This window comes from Rhipicephalus sanguineus, chromosome 8 (genome assembly GCF_013339695.2).
Source record: "Rhipicephalus sanguineus isolate Rsan-2018 chromosome 8, BIME_Rsan_1.4, whole genome shotgun sequence".
Taxonomy (NCBI): Eukaryota; Metazoa; Arthropoda; class Arachnida; order Ixodida; family Ixodidae; genus Rhipicephalus; species Rhipicephalus sanguineus.
In genome coordinates, this window is record NC_051183.1 from 11,496,311 (window position 1) to 11,511,271 (window position 14,961).

Here is a 14,961-nt window from a genome sequence, read left to right on the forward strand (position 1 = left end):
CCGCAATATGCCTTGAAGAAATGCCACGGTATGTCGCTCTTCCTCATTACCGCGGGCCCTTCATGGAACACGGCGGAACTGAAGCTCGCGCGCGTAGAACTTTTATTTTGCAGGCTCCGAAACGACGCCTTACTTTTCGCGTACAACTTCGATCTTGTCCAGATGAATTTCTGAATACATCACCGAATTCACCGCATAAGACACGATGTGGAAAGTGCATCGTCCTCTCTTAAATAACCAAGTCTCACGTGAACCCAGGGCTATTTTAGCGCTTAAGCCTTGCAAATCAATCAACCATGAGAAACTCCGGGCACGTCGAGCCCATAACGCCGACAATACAGACACAACAGGACATAGTTTGACATATATCAAAAGGGGCACCAGCCGCAGGATACACGATCGTAAAGTTTTATGGAGGCACAGTATTACACATCCGGCTTTCTCGTGTGCTCGTACAGTAATCCCTGGCTGCAAAATCTCACGAAGCTCAATTATTCGATGGAGTACCGAATATTGCCTTCATCGAGTGTATTAAACTGACTCTCGGGGCGTTCCTCAGAACAACAGGCTAGAATATTTAAAACTTCCTGTTTCTACGTGGTTTAAGAGAGTTCGCAATGCTGTTCGCGCGTAGTGGCCCACTGGAAGATACAGGATGCCGCCTTCCTTGTTCATAGTGCTGGTCGCGCAAATACTTCAAGCGTTGGCCAAGTCCCGCTCCTACCCTGAAACACGTGTCAGCCTCCAGCGCTATCAGGATCTCAGCACGGTACGTACATTTGCATTTAACTTGCTCTCTGCTCTGCGTAGCTACATCTTAAAGTTTCTTCTGTGATGTGTGCACTTGGCACATTTTGTGGCCCCGCCATCAGTGCGCCATCTTCAATTTTTTGGCACTATGTAAGTTTTGGGGACTGAGGGCCGAGGGTTATACAGTGCTGAAGAACGGACACGTCCTATGCTATCGTGGCTTAGCTGACAGAAGAGAACTAGGAGTGGGGTTCCTTATTCATAAAGATATAGCTGGCAATATAGAGGAATACTATAGCATTAATGAGAGGGTGATATGTATCGTAATTAAGTTTAATAAGAGGTACAAGATGAAGGTGGTACAGGCCTACGCGCCTACATCCAGCCATGATGATCAAATGGTTGAACGCTTCTACGAAGACGTAGAATCAGCAATGAGTAAGGTAAAGACACAGTATACTGTACTGATGGGCGACTTTAATGCAAAGGTAGGCAAGAAGCAGGCTGGAGATCATGCAGTTGGGGAATATGGCATCGGCTCTAGAAACGCCAGAGGGGAGTTACTAGTAGAGTTTGCAGAACGCAATAATTTACGCATCTTGAATACCTTCTACAGAAAACGGGCTACTCGTAAGTGGACGTGGAGGAGTCCTAATGGCGAAACTAAAAATGAAATAGACTTCATAATGTGCTGCCACCCGGGCATTGTACAGGATGTGGAAGTAGTTAACAAGATCCGATGCAGTGACCATAGAATGGTAAGATCTAGAATTCAACTTGACGTGAGGAAGGAACGGCAGAAACTGATACGCAGGAAGCCGATTAATGAACTAGCTCTGAGAGGGAAAGTTGAGGAATTCAGAGTTTCACTTCAGAATAGGTACGCGGCTTTAACCGAGGAAACCGACCTTAGCGTTGACGCAGTGAATGATAATCTGACTAGTATCATCAAGGAGTGTGCAGTGGAAGTCGGGTGTACAGTTGTTAGACAGGACACTGGTAAGCTATCCCAAGAGACGAAAAACCTCATTAAGAAACGTCAAGCTATGAAAGCCTCAAATGCAACAGACAAAATAGAGCTGGCGGAGCTTTCGAAGTTAATCAATAGGCGTAAAGTAGCCGACATAAGAAAGTATAATATGGAGAGAATTAAGCATGCTCTAAAGAACGGAAGAAGCCTCAAAGCTATGAAGACAAAACTGTGCATAGGCAAAAATCAGATGTATGCATTAAGGGATAAGGAAGGCAAGGTCACAAACAATATGGATAGAATAGTTGAGGTAGCGGAAGAGTTCTACAGAGATCTGTACAGCAGCCGAGCCATTCAGGATGATAACGTAAGAAGGAGTAATAGCGCAGAGGAATCTGACATCCCACCAGTATTGACAGGAGAAGTAAAGAAAGCCCTAAAGGGAATGCAAAGAGGCAAAGCAGCTGGTGAGGATCAGGTAACATCAGACCTGTTGAAAGACGGTGGAGAGATTATGTTAGAGAAACTGGCCACCCTGTATACGAAGTGCCTCTCGACGGGGAGGATACCAGAATCTTGGAAGAATGCCAACATCATCTTGATCTATAAGAAAGGGGACGTCAAAGACCTGAAAAATTACAGGCCCATAAGCTTACTGTCGGTTGTCTACAAGCTATTTACAAAAGTAATTGCTAACAGAATTAATACGACATTGGAGTTCAATCAACCAAGGGACCAGGCAGGATTTCGTACAGGATTCTCAACAATAGACCATATTCATACTATCAATCAGGTGATAGAGAAATGCGCGGAATACAACCAACCCCTATACATAGCCTTCATAGATTACGAGAAGGCATTTGATTCGGTGGAGACATCAGCAGTCATGCAGGCACTGCGGAATCAAGGCATCGACGAAGCCTATATAAACATAATGGAAGAAATCTACAGCGGATCCACAGCCACTATAGTCCTCCATAAAGAAAGCGACAGAATCCCAATAAAGAAGGGCGTACGGCAGGGAGACACGATCTCTCCAATGTTATTCACCGCGTGTTTACAGGAGGTTTTCAGGGCCCTAGATTGGGAAGAGCTAGGGATAAGAGTCAATGGAGAGTATCTCAGTAACCTACGATTCGCTGATGACATTGCATTGATGAGTAACGCGGGAGACGAATTGCAGCTCATGATTACTGAACTGGATACGGAAAGTAGAAGATTAGGTCTGAAAATTAATATGCATAAAACTAAAGTAATGTGGAACAATCTTGGTAGAGAACAGCGCTTTGCGATAGGTGGCGAGACACTGGAAGTTGTAAAGGAGTACGTCTACTTAGGACAGGTAGTAACCGCGGAGCCGAACCATGAGAGTGAAATAACTAGAAGAATAAGGATGGGTTGGGGGTCATTCGGCAAGCATTATCAAATCATGAATGGTAATCTACCACTATCCCTCAAGAGGAAGGTATATAACAGCTGCATCTTACCGGTACTTACCTACGGATCAGAAACCTGGAGACTTACAAAGAGGGTTCAACTTAAATTGAGGACGACGCAGCGAGCGATGGAAAGGAAAATGATAGGTGTAACCTTAAGAGACAGAGAGCAGAGTGGGTCAGGGAACAAACGGGGGTTAATGACATCATAGTTGAAATAAAGAAGAAGAAATGGATATGGGCCGGGCACGTAGCACGTCGGCAGGATAACCGGTGGTCATTAAGGGTAACTGACTGGATTCCAAGAGATGGCAAACGCGTGAGGGGGAGACAGAAAATTAGGTGGGTAGATGAGATTAAGAAGTTTGCAGGTATTACGTGGCAGCAGAAAGCACAGGACCGGGTTGATTGGCGGAACATGGGAGAGGCCTTTGCCCTGCAGTGGGCGTAGACAGGCTGATGATGATGATGATGATGATGATGATGATGATGATGAAGTTTTGGGGACAGCCGTTTTGCAGTCATCCCGACACATAATTCACGGCACACATGTTTTGTTTTGTTTTCTCGCCTAGGGGAAACTGGCTAACACCCACGAGGGAGATCGGCCGCACTTCAATTATAACGGGGAATGAGCGAAAAATATTAAATAAAGCAGCACTAAACTCTATGCATCATCGAAAGAGACGGAGAAAACGCGATGTAAATGAAAACTGAAAGTGGTAAAAGAATGCACATGACGTCTGCAGCACGACCTTTTCCTTCTCGCTTCCGACCGGCCTTGGCTAAAGATGAATAGCCGCATGGCTCGAGCCGCAAGTAGAAGAACGTTCTTTGCCTGCTTTTCTTTTCGTTTCAATCATTAGTTATTGCGCCAAATGTATAAAATTTCATATGAACAATTTTGGGTCAATCCCCTAGTGTGGGTACGAGCGATATGAGAAGGGACACCATCATCACCATCAACATCATCAGCTCTAATAATAGTAATTGCTGGGGTTTAACGTCCCGAAACCACGATATGATTACGAGGGACACCGCAGTGGAAGGCTCCGGAAATGCCGACCAACTGGGCCCCACATCTTTTTTTTTTTCTCTCAATAAGTATGCTCATGAGCAACACAGGCATGACTGGTCTAAACCATTGTTTCCGTGAGGCGCCCCATGTGGTCACCATGTGTAGAAACATAACCGTGAAATAAAAACTATATTGCAGAATCGGCGTACAACGTTTATCATTTTGGTGATCGGTATTGACATGTTGTTGGAATCCTGGCGCCAAATCTCCTTCAGAAATGACCCTTATATGAGATATGGGATAGGATTTCTTTCAAATGGGAATGTTTGCCGACAATTCGTACAAACTAACCCCCCCCCCCCCCCGCTTCTACCTGCTGACCCGGTGCTAGCGTGACTCTAAATTCCGTGGCTGCGCCCACTGGCTGAAGTGAGTTCAAGACCCCTGCTATATACGGTGTTTACAATTGGTTGTTTACATGAGCAGCAGGGTATGTGCAAGAGAGAGAGAGATGTATAACTTCCTGTCACAAGTATGTTTGATTGGAGTTTCATGCGAAACTCGTTCACTTAGTTCTTGTTAACTCGTATCTCGTGTGCACTGGCGATGGGGGACCCCCCCCCCCCCCATCCCTAAATTTTGATGACACATGGTGTTTTATCGAAAATAAATCATGAAAATAGGCGTTTTTCTCAAATAGTCAAGGTCTTCAGCAAGCCCCCCCCCCCCCCCCCACCGAAAAAATTTCCTGGCTACGGGTCTGATGTGTACATATACACGCACACATACAAACGCACGCCCGACCATACAAAAAGTATAATTTAACCCCCTTCCTACTCCCCCACTCCCCCCGAGAAAGATTTCTGGGTAAGCCACTGCTCGTCGGCCTTCCAAATGAGCTGTTGCAAGGTGCAGCCATCAAACCAGTGTGCGTGGACGAGCGCAACGTCCAACTCAATTGTTGACCCTCGGCCACCCTATGGTGTAAAAAGACAATCTCTAAACAGTGTCTTACGAGTCGGACCTATTCCGTGAATTGCTTCTCGTATTAATTTCTTCGTTTGCAGTGTCAGCTTGACAAGACGGAGTGGAGCCTTGTGTACAGAAATTATTACGATGACGAGCACTTCGGAAGTGTCCAGTGTGCCACGTTTCGTGATCTCCGACATTTCAAAGACTGGTTTGCGTCGATCCGTTCGGATAAAAGCGGAACCTTCAACTCGTAAGAGCCGCACGCGATAACCACAACTTTTTCATGCTATAAGCTCCGCGGGATATATGGCGGATCCCTTGCCTTTTTGTACGAAGTGACGTTATCGATTTTCTGGCCTAGAAAAATTATTAGAAGTTAGTTAGAAACTGTGCAAAAGGTAATGACGCAACGCAAGGTGAGGAAACAAGGTGTACAAGAGGCCTTCGCCTTGCGTTGCGTCATTACCTTTTGTGCAGTATGAACCAAGTAGCCCAGCATGTTCTATTAAGATAATTAGAAACAATTCACCAGAGCAAACACGAAATGACGCTGGGCTATCCATCTGGTCGAAAGCGCCGCCAGGATCCGAGGGCCACTGGCCGCAGGATAAGCTCCGTTAAAATTCTGGACAAAATAAAGTTAACTCTCTCTCGCGATCCATACAGATACCAAAACGTCGTTCGCCACTGATTAATGCCCTTGCTGAGCATGCGCAGTACGCCGATCACTGTCAGATTAACTGGGGCAACGCGCCTATCTTAGCCACAGAGAGGCGCTTAACAAAACGACTTTTTCAGAATTTAATCGTTTAAAGCGAAAGTAATGCGCTAAGCAGTTCATCTAGCGCTCTCAATAACGTGTACTCTCATTAAGGTTAGATGCCTCATCAAACATGAAAAGTGACAGCCTGCGTCGACATCGGCGGCGTCAACACGAGTGATGCTAAAATTCATCATCACGCGATGACGTCATTCTATGGTCATGACGTCACAGGTCTCCAACGTTCGTGACGTCATCGTGACGTCACTACGACGTCGCATCGCGTGACGTCACATGATGGCGTCATCACATGGCATCGTCGCTTGGTCAAAGGTGAGCCGATGATGGAGTCACTGCAAAAACATGCAAGGTGCAGAAAACTTCCATTACTCCGATCCCGGAGGCAGTGCATGCGAAACCACGTTGGGTGCGGAACATTCGGGAGGGATCAATGCTATCGACTCAAAAGATAATGAAGACGGCTTCAGTCTTCTATTCGTCTTAGGCAAATGTTAAGGGACCATGTGATCTTTTTCATAATGCCCGCTAAGGTCTACTTAAGAACCTTCTGCACAGTCGGCATTTCAAGACAGTCGGGCTTCTCTCACTTGATGCAAAGAGAAAAAAAAAAATACATTCGACAGCTCACCGGCATGGTGTTGAGTGTATCATGCAAACGCACGCTTTTGCAATATTTTTCGGACGGTTATATTTGTGCTGCGAAAAATAGCTATCGGTTTCACCGCGAGATGCTCATTCAGTTTGTAGTGCAACCGAATAAAGGTTGAATATATTTCCCTATCACTTAAGTGTGCACACAAATCGCTCGCATATTAAGATAGTATCAATGCGTTGTAACCGAAGTGTATTTTTTGCAGAAGCGAGGACATTGTCCTTAAATCATCACTAGGCTACATCAACGTTACTAGAACAAACTCAGTTTAAAAGCTCCGCCGGAGAGGCGGTCCGCGTGGTGGTCGCGAGAACTAGTGGCGCTGCAGTCACGTCTAGCTCCCGCGGCTGGCGCTTGTTGTGATCGGCGCCGCCGATGTACGAGCGCACGTGGGTTACAGCGTCGTCTGCGCTTTGTTAGCTCGCCGTCGGTGATGATGTACTGGGCAGAATTCACGGAAGATTCACGGTTTACCGATGAACCTCCGCAGCTTCGCCCACTCATCATCATTCACTCCGTGGATATGCTGTGATTTTTTTTTTTTTGCGACTGTTCTTGACCAGGCTTAGCGTCTTGTACGAAGACACGTGCATGATGTAACGAGGGCGAACAGATTCACAGTGCGGTATGCCGACTTGCTTTGCGCCGGGCTGCAAGAGCGGCTACCGCAACGACGACTCCGCTTCACGACACTTCTTCGGACCTGCAAAAGTCCCTACGCCATTCAAGCTTTGCATCGCAAAGATAGAAGGCTTACTGCGAAATGCAAGGTCTGTGACGTTTATTTTGAGAGTGACGACATTGTAAAGCACTATCGTCGTGTGGTTGCGGGACAAGAAGTTTTGATCCCACGTGGAAAGTGGGAACTCGCGCCACGTGCCGTGCCGCGCTTGTTCCCAGCACTTCCACCCCACATTTCAAAGGCAAAATGTTAGGGGTTTAGGCGCAAATCCCCCCCAAAACGCACGGCGTCCCGCGAAAGCCCAGTGCCCAATTTGGAGGAGCCGCCAGAAATGGAACAGCAAAACGAAAGGCTACTGAGACTGAGAGTTGCATCACACTATAACATTCGATCAGTTGTCAGCTGTCGCTATGCCTTCAAAGCAGTGAATTTTCGAGAGGTTTTATGACGAGGTATTGAACAAGATGTGCGGAATATTTTACACTCGCCGGCTCGGGAACGGGCTGCTCAGCGCAAAACCTTGACACGGTACACATAGCAAAGACGAGGACCAGCGCTGGTCCTCGTCTTTTCTATGTGTACCGTGTCAAATTTTTGCGCTGAGCAGTTTAATGAAGGAATACCAACTAGCCCAATACCACACTTTGCTTCGAGAACGGAGACTTGCTTGTGCAAAAGATAATTGTAGTTGACGAGCAGTTTAACTGCGTAGTGAACGGCTACAGCACGAAACGCAAACGGCTGTCGTACAGTGTAAAGTGCTGCGGGCATGGAACATCTGCTCGTTGAAGTTGAAAAACTGAAGTTGAATACTGACGACTCTTCTAGCGACAGAGTACGCGCGAATAACTGCTCGGGGCTCACATCACGGCCGATCTGTTCGAATTGTTTAAGGCACCGTAGAAGGATGCCACGTAGAAAGATGAGACACTGAAAATACAACTATCCGCTGAAAAGATTGCTCAGAGACGACATCTGCTCGATGTAATCGCGCACTGAGATTTCATTTACCGAGTTCTCGTAAAATTTTCCGCTTTTGGGTCAGTATCTCTAACCGTCGCGAAAACGTGTCTTGTAAACATTGCAAAGCATTGGTGATGTTTTTCGAGAAAGTTTTTTTCAATAAATTGTAGAAACATGAGTACTGTTTTTCTAGAACGTTTTTGTATCTCGAGTAAGTACGCTTCTTTGTGCACTATAAAGGCTTTTACAAACGTGTTGGGTTGTTCTTGGTCTAGATAAGACGGCAGCGGCTAAAATCGTAGTGGTAGATTTAAAAATTACTCTGAAAACCCTCATTCGCTTAGAAACTCCTATGCTTGGAAGTTAAGCGCAATGTAGACAGCTCAAATATTGTCACAGGGTCGTGACGTCGACGAAGGCAGCAGTCAGCAGGTCCGAGATGAAAGTCTTTATTTGGCCGAACTTGTGGCCGGGAAACTGAAAGTCAAACTACAGCAATACACTGATAGCGGCGAACAGAGCGTCGACCGTCGATCAACTGACAAGCGGTCAAGCGCGTCGGCTTTTATACAGGCGCTATCGAACTTTTCAGCGATATCGCTGGTGGCGGCGGTATCTCTCGACAAAGCTGGAACATTCGCGTGCGGCGCGCAGTCTTAACAAAACGATCTACTAAAATCGCGAAGCTTCTCGAACACTGCTTCGCGGACAGCGTCAAGCGTTGATAAGTCTTTGCTGGTCAAACCCAAATACATCAAAATAAAACAAGAAGTGGGCGTGGCAATATAGACCGAACATCGATTCTTAGCCAATCAATGAACAACGCACGCGGGCCAATGCATACAGACGACCTTATGCATATCCACCTAAGTATCCACCTAACTAGTATAATAAGAAAGTTGCCGCGCAGTTGCCGCGAGCAACTGCGCGGCGGACCGCATCGTTATGCCGTGGCAGCAGACGACGCGCCGATAGTGGCGCAAGACGGAACTGCAGCGCCGCTAGTTCTCGCGACCGCCGTTCGGACCACCCTCCTCCGCTGGCGGAGATACGGAGCTGTGAAACTGAGTTTGTTCTAGTAACGTTGGGCTACATAGCCAAGAATTTGATTCGCTCGAGACCTGACACAAGTAAGTAACGATCGTAACATAGCCGACACAAATTCCCTAGCAACTGTGTGCTATCATAAGAGGTCTTCACAACTTGTTCAATGTGCCCATAAGGTGGAATATACCGCAGAAAAATTAAAGCAGGTTTTTTTTCTCCTAATATAATCAGCAGGTGAACAAATCCTTAAATATATAACTATAGTCGGGTACAACTTTAGAAGACAGGAGAGGCCTCGCCCAGATGACCAAAGGGCAGCAGCCAATTGCCTCCGCGACTAAAGAAATAGTTCTCCGTCGGCGGGGTCACTGGCCGTCCGGCTCATGACGTCACCTGAAGTGCGCGCCTATTGGTGGAGGCTCGTGCGCATCCGCCTTTGAGGGGAAAATGCCGCTGCCTTCTAAAGTTGTACCCGACTATAGGAACACACTTGACCGATAAAGGGCTCACCTTGAATACTTGAAAACATGAGGTTGCCTCAAAAAATTTGAGGAAATCTACGCGCCTAGATTCCGCCATTCCTCTCCAATAAGCATCTTCCCGCCAGCGTGAAAACGTAATGACCGAGTTTCACATTAGTGACAGCAGGAAAATCACCTCTTCATATTTTAATATTTGTTTGGCCTTTTAGACCGCATTACAGAAGTTCATGCGATATGGAAGACTCTTTGCTTCTTACAGTTATGTGGCTATTTTTTAACTTAATCGCAATACGCTGCAACTTCTTTTTTAGAAAAAGGCACGGTGGAAGTTCACGTCATATATAGAGACTGCGGAAGGTGTCTTGTTCTGCGACACCCCTACGCTAATGACGGTGAGTTGAGAAAGTTTTTATGCACAGTACTTCAAGTATTTCTACCGAAGATGATGCATTCGTTACGTAAACATATCTCGGCAAATCTAATGCGCGACAATCTTGATTCTCCTCGCCAAACTGTCAACGAAAATACCATGTTTTATTTTCTCCCCCTCTTCTATGTATGAGCTCAGATATTCGCGCCAAATTGATAATATAATAATTGTTCTGATTTTGCGTCCCAAAACCACGATATCATAATGACGGACGCCCTAGTGGAGAGCTCAGAAAATTTTGATCATCTGGTGTTCTTTAATGTGCACCTAAATTTAAGTAAATCTAAGTAAGCATTTCGCCTTCATCGAAATGCGGCCGTCACAGTCGGCATTCGATCCCGCGACCCGTGCCAAATTGAGTGGTCCCTACAGACACCACAGTTGACCAATGTAGTTTGTAAAGTTCACTGATATAACACTTCGAGTCTGTAGCTTTAACTGCAAGGAAATTTCTGCAAGTCAGCATCACTATGTATTAGCGGTATTGCAGAAATTAATTTTTAGCAGTTGTTTCGTATCACGCCTGATAGCGCCGGTAATAAAAACTTCTTATGACGTACAACTCCGCCGTGAAAAGCTATGCATGGACTATCCTGCACAATGCTTGGATAAAGAAAAGAGAGCATTGCTTTGAACAATTGCAGTGCCAGATTAAGTGACCAACTAGCTAAAACACGTTTGTGCGCTAGGTGATTTGTATTCATGAAGAGTGAGTAAGAGCGACTAGACAAGGACGGAGAAGAAAACCGACAAGGATGCAGCGCTGTACTTTCAACTGGTGTTTTATTTGCGCACGAACCGATAAATATACACCGAGCGAGCGGAAACAACAGAAACAAAAGAACATTCAGTGGGTCATATCGCTGAACCGAGCACGTGTACAGAGTGCTAACACGACATAGAAAAAATTATGTTACCGTGACAAAACAAGATATTGTAACTCTTTTTCAGAAAGCGGTATATAGGGAAGGTTGGCTAACGCACATTTCTTCTAATCTCGCAATCTCATAGGCCACCACAATTTCTTTTGTCCTCTTCTCGGGTCATTTGGGCATTCGTTGCCGAGATTGTGGCTGCAAGCCCTTGTTCAAAAACACTTGCACCTTGTTTAAGGCGCATGGTAAGAAGGGTTTCTTGAAGGGCCAGTTGGTACATGATACTGAGGGGGACAGCGCTTGTGTCGTGTGTTCAATCTTTCTCCGTCCCGTTTTTTTGCGCTGTCCCCCTCAGCAGCATGGTAAGACTTTTCAGAGATACTTATGTGCTGGCTTATGACTTATGCACTGGCACAACGCCCGTAGCATTCAATTAGTTTGGAGAGCTCCACGTGCTCAAAGACTGAGTACGTTACCCTGAGAAAGGTTTCGATGAACGATGCAAACAATTTCACAAAACGACTTTTCCCACCATCTGGACCTCATGCTTTCCTGAAACACTCAAGGAGAAATTTAATGCCGCTATTATCAATATCGGAATCCTGAAAACTGTCAAAACATCCGTTGGCAGACGGAGGCGGGAATTTTGCTTGGCTAATTTGATAAGGAAATGGAATCGTAAAACTCGTTGAAGAAATGGCCTTTGTTTAAGCTGTCATCTATTTCCGTTCTGCTATGATGAAGCGCGGTAATACGCACTCTCTACTTCCGGTTACGTTTGGTAAGCTTCCAAGACAGCTTCCTCATTCTCCTAAAAGTAAGAGAAAACGCGTTAAAGAATTGTCTTGTCGCCGGGGCGATCTTTTAGCGCGGACAATTTTCGTTGTGATAACAAGTTCCTCGCAAGTTCCGGGAAGTATGGTGTGTTTCAAATTCCCTGTGTATCTTGCTTTATTTTACCAGTAAGGCACCGTAGCTCACTGTTAAACACCAGCTTAGATTCAGAACGCCGCATGGCCTGCACCCGCGACGGCACATGTTGCGCTTTTAGGTGAAGCATTTTTGTTTTGCAGTGAAGCCACGAAACGATCATTCCCCTTGATTACGAAAGTTATTTGAATTCCAAAAAAGAGTCCTGTCCTGAAAGACCTGCTTGATTGGTCCTTGCTTGGGTGCAGATAAACATCCCTCTGGTTGTCGATGATTGCGTCTTTTCGCACGTAAGCTTTATTCCATAGACCACAGCTTCCACGGAGTACAGCCGCGCACCACCAAAACCATCCTTACCAAGGGTGGCTAACACAGTTTACAGAATCACATTTTGTATCTCGCCCTTCCTCACTTTGAGAGAATAAGAGGAACTGCAACAGCGTGCAAAGGTGGGATATAGGGTTTATCTTCGTGGCAAAAGCAGCGCAAGAAGACGGCAACACCAGAAGAAGAAGGACACAGGATAGCGCCTGTCCTGTGTCGTTCTTCTTTTCGTGCTGCCATCTTCTTGCGCTGCTTTTGCCATGAAGATAAGAGGAGCACCGCTACTACTGGACGAATTCGTGTTTCCTTCCTTTTTTGTCCTACTTTGCAGGTGCCTTAATTTGTTCTCGCGTTAAATTGCGCAAGCTCAAACGCCGTCACCTTTCCGGACTTAATCATTTTCGGCTCGCAGGTTACGGATGCACATACTGGCGCCGCTGCGACACGATGAAGGAGCAAGCCGAAGGCTGCGAGTTCATTTACGATGAGCTATGCGGCACTGTGCAGAAGTACCGGACGTACAACTCAACGTGCACGCCAGAGACCTTCGTCATAGTCCCGTGGCTTCCACCTAAGCAATTGTAGTGGCCGCTACTAAGCCAACTGGGGAAGTTCCTCAAAGATCTCCTGCCGCCGCTCACGTTACCCTCTCTGCCAAACCCATGGAAGCCCCTGAAATTGCTGTAACTGTCGCGCATTTCGCCAACCTTTGATGTGTACTTCTGTATGCTATTTCATACGATAGCACAAAGAAAAATATAATTATCGATTCAATGCCAATGCATCTTCGCATAGGTGCAACCAGTGGACGAGACACGCTTAATGGGCGAGGTATGCGGGCGCCTCATTACGAATAAATAAAAAGAATCAGAGCCAGTTCACACACAAGTGTGTGAGCGTGGCATCTCTGGAACTATCAAGCAAAGAGCTTGCGCTTTTAGATCGTTGGCAATCAGCACAAGGCTGAGTCGTCCAATGGATATCGCTTAACCGCCTTTTCTTTCTCATTCTTGCTGGTGGTTCGTGTCGGTATTTTTACGTGGCAAACGCAAGACATTACACAAGGGTTCTTAGGTGGGCTAGTTGGTTCATGAACACTGGGGCAGAACCGCGCAGAAAACGGGACACAAAGCGCGCGGGACACAGCGCTGACTGAGAAACAAGATGACAGTCAGCGCTGTGTCCTGTCTGCTCTTTCGTCCCGTTTTCTGCTCTGTCCTGCCACAGTATGCAAGAGTTTACAGTCAGCGCTCGTGTCGTCGTGTGTGTTCCTTCCTCGTACCGTGCTTTATGTTCGCGCTGTTCTTAGCACCTTCAGTTCCACACCGGGTGAAAGCTGGACGAACTGCGGAACACTGATTCGCCTCTGCTTCCCTTGTGTTTATCTTCTCTTTCTTGTTTCCTCTTCTGTTCAAGTGAGTATTTGATATTTTATATCCTTTTCTTGTTATCACCTCACTTGTTTCGCGGTGATCTATTTTCTGTTCTATGGTCTCGTTTCTACTGCTTGCTGCTCCGAGCGCGGTGCTTATATAACTCTCGACGCTGGCGTTTCGCTGGCTCGGACAGCCTCTCGGCGACGCTGACGTTCACGAGCAGGCAAACGCTGGCGTTCCAAACGTGCAGCCTGCTTCGCTAATGTGTATCAAACGTGGGACCTGCGTGGCGCGCCTGCGCGAGACATGAGACGGCGACAGGGAGGCCCTTAAACTGCTCCGCAGTTAAAAGCAATCATAACTATTGTTATTATGAATGAACTATAAATATAGCTGCAAATATAGTCCTCGTCTCCCCGACAGCCGCGGTGTGGGCTCGTTGGTTGATCATGAGGAACACCGTAGTTGCAGCGGCGCCAACTCGAGACACGGACGGGTAAAGGCACGAGGAAGACACACACAATCGTTATTCTTTCGAAACCTCAGCGGACTACATATAGAAGATACGCCACAGGAAACGAAGACCACGTCGATGCACAAAGGAAAATGTGCGAGGAAAGCACACCTAACCACAGCGTAACAGACTGTCAGCGTTTACGAAGGAAATCTAACTCTTCGGGTGATAGCCAACGCTTGGCTAGCTTACGCAGATATCGCCAAGTGCGTCGGTATGCTCAGCCTCCACAAGTAGACGGGTGAGCTTATCCGTATACAGCGACCTGAAGTGATTGTTCTATTAAACTTTGCCTGACAACCACACGCCCGAGCGTGGAGGTCGAGCAAATCGTGAGGCGGCAGCTTTCTCGTTGCAGTTTCGATTTGTTTTTTTTTTAACCCAGTAGCATACAGAGCACAATCTGCACAGTAAAAACGCTGCCCTCTTCCCCCTTCCCCATTGAGTCGAGTGAAGCTCTTGGCTACGGCATTCGCCATTTATCTATGTACTGCGCGAGGCTGGATGGCCTCACCCAGGCTAAGTAAGAAGGAGTTGGTCACGTGATCTTGCGTGCGCGGGCACATGCGGGAGTGTTTCGTGAGCAGAAAGACAGAAAGCCGAAACCTTCGTGTGCGAGATAATGTCTGTGTGCGCGTTTGTGTGTTTGCCGTCGCACCAGAAAGCAAGCCTGTGGTATCGCCATTTTTGAACTCCTCGGTGTTCAAGAGGCGGGGACAATCAGGCGGGGTGCCGCCACTGCGTCATGACCAGCGGAAG